At 39.5% G+C, this 2,975-nt stretch overlaps 1 protein-coding gene across 1 annotated transcript in view; it reads left to right on the top strand.

The window, feature by feature from the left end:
• Nucleotides 1-2,975, top strand: part of Cad89d (cadherin 89D) — a 53,015-nt gene that overhangs the window by 212 nt on the left and 49,828 nt on the right. The gene's annotated exons all lie outside the window — the stretch shown is intronic.

The following is a 2,975-nucleotide window of genomic DNA, read 5'->3' on the forward strand; positions in this document are numbered from 1 at the left end:
TTTTTTTTCAGAGAAATTATTTCATGTATAATTATTTAATTTAGATATTACTTCATATAGAATAATTCAATTCGTATACAATAAAACAAAATTATCCTTTTATATAATATTATACTAGTATTATATAAAAAAAATAAGGATATAATAGGATAATATAATATAATTATTTAACACATAATTCCTGTGAAATTATACTCCCCTACTTTATTAAAAATACAATTTCTTTCTTTAGTCATTAACAAACATATTCTCTTCATTGAAATTACCACGTATATAATTGAATATAAAATTGTCAACCAATCGAACGGGATTCCCGGATTCGCGACAGCGAATCGTCGACTTTCCAGTGGCACGTGCGAATCGAATAAATCGTTTCGGCAGTGAAATATCGATAAAGCGAGCAACACGTTGATCGATCACTCTGTACGGCATTTATTTTCGCCGCTTTTCAATTTAAGACAGTTTTATGCCGCGGACGTTTACTTTTACCACGCCATTAAATTCGCCGCACGTCCTTTCCCAGCGAGAGTGGTGCACAGAGAGACCGACAAACGATTTTGCATTCGATACGTGCGAAGCGAGTTTATTTTCTCGTGTTCGGCCGCGATGCCTTTCGGTTTTGATCGTGACTGCCTCCGCGCAGGCGGAATCTCTGTCGCGTGGAATGATTCGCAAATTTTTCTATTATCTCGAACCGGTGGCCGCGTGCGCGGCGAATACCGATTCGGTGAAGTTGTTAACCTAAACGACTTGTGTACGAGTGGCGTCCAGTCAATTAGTCGGTCAAAGTGCCGTAAACGAAAAATTGATAATATAGTGAGAATGATAGTGAAGGAGATGATTGTAGTATTGTAGTAATAATTGTTATATTGTGATGGGAATAATGATAAAATCATTATAATTGCAATTATAATGTCATGGTAATAATAATACTTATAATGTCATAATAATAGCAATTATAATGTCGTAATAGTGATATTTATAATATCATAGTTATAGTAATTATAGTGTCGTGTTAATAATATTTATAATATCATAATACCAATAATTATAATACCATAATGCTAATAATTATAATAGCATAATACCAATACTAATTACAATATCACAATACTAATAATTACAACATCAGAGTAATAATAATTAGCGCAACTTTCTGCGCTCTCCGAGACAGACGAATAAAATGGCGTCGTTCCTGAAACGGGCGTAAATAAAGCCGAGGAAATAGTTACTTTCTCTTGAACGTTGAAAATGGAGGGCGTGGAAGCATCCCCGGAAAAGCCGTCTCTTCGGAACTTATACCCCTGACCTCCTACAATATGTCCGACCATCCTATTCAGCGCGTTCATGGACGTCTTCAATCATCGTCCAGTGGTAGCCGGGCAACCCTTTTCAGTTCCAAAGTCTTCAAGATCTTTACGGGTCCACTAAAGAGGGCGCGGATCATTCTTCAAGGACCGGTCGAAGGACGCCGGATAGGAGGACCTTCGAAGCACACCCGATGGTTTTCTCTACGGAGGTCCGATAAAAGAACCCTTTAGCCTTTCATCTGACTCAATTTGTTACTTTTCCAATATACAATCTGTTTCGCGTCCCCGGCCGCTCGTCGAAATCCTGTTTTTGTCTACACACACTATACATTTTGGAGAATGGACGATATTATATTACTGAATATAATATTTATATATTATTGAATATTATATTAGTGAATGTAATATCGTGATTTATTTTATATTGAATATATACTTTGATGAATAAATAATGTTATATTATTGATGACAAATATTTAATATTTTACACGTTGTTTTTCTAATGTACCATGTGACTCTGTTATTGCAGAATCGTTGCGATGATGTACATCGAGGATTTAATATTGTCTATTTGATAATTAATAATTAATAATTGAAGTAATAGATTTTTGCCTCAATATTGTAAATTATTATAACAATTTTGAAATAACAGAGTCAGAAAAAAAATCTCTATGCATCATCTATCGATCCTCTGAAACGCTATGCCTCAAAGAGTTAAGAGTCAAAGAACGCTTCATTTATTCAGTCACCGATCAGCCAAAAGTTGTCTCAACAATTAATTCTCCCCACGATCTGAAAAGTAAACCGAACGAAGTGTAACGCGCCGAGGAATCCGTCGCGACGGTAAAACGTTCCGCGAAGGCCGTTCCAAACGGCGTTAGATCGTTTCCCGCGCTAACGAAATTACCGTTCGAACGTGCTTCCGCGCGGATCTCCCCCTCCCCGCCCCGCTCGCAGGAAGAATCCGGGCAGCCGGTTGCAGATGTTTCTTAATTTACATCTTGGCAGGCAATTCCCGGGCCGCTAAAGAGATTAATCAGAATCCCAAGGACCGAATTAATTCGGTCGGCCTCCCCCGGATGTTGTTAATCACCGGGCCATCGATCGGCGTGTGCGGGGGAGGGGGGGGGGGGGGGCTGCCGCTCGTCGGCCCGCTTCCGAAATAAGCTCGTCCGAAGAATTGATTTCGACGAGAGCACTTCGAGAAAGCCGATTTTTTTCTTCTTACAAAGCCTCGACTTTTTACTTGTTGCAAAGCCAGTTTGCACACGTGGCCGGAGGTAAATGAGTTTTTATTTAGATCGATTCTAATTGGCCTCGTAATTTCCAAAGAAATATTAACCCTTTGCTACGGTCTGATCTCGCAGGAAATTCAGAGATCGCGAAAGACTTGGCACGCGCCAAGCGCGTTCCTATAATTCTCGTTAAAGCAAAGCTATTTACACGAGCGCGTCTTGTCAAACATTTCATGTAGAATGATTACCGTATAATTGCGCATATTCAATTTGGCAATGGTCTCTCTGCGGAGCGTCGAGAGACGGACGAAACTGGAGAGACCATACGGGTGTCCGCAAGGACAGTAAACGGAGCAAATAGAGAGATATACCGTGTATCGAAGTTGTTCAATGTTTTCCCCCATTTTACAAGGATTTCTCCGCGACCTCC

The sequence above is a fragment of the Augochlora pura genome, chromosome 3, assembly GCF_028453695.1.
Source record: "Augochlora pura isolate Apur16 chromosome 3, APUR_v2.2.1, whole genome shotgun sequence".
In the NCBI taxonomy this organism is placed as follows: Eukaryota; Metazoa; Arthropoda; class Insecta; order Hymenoptera; family Halictidae; genus Augochlora; species Augochlora pura.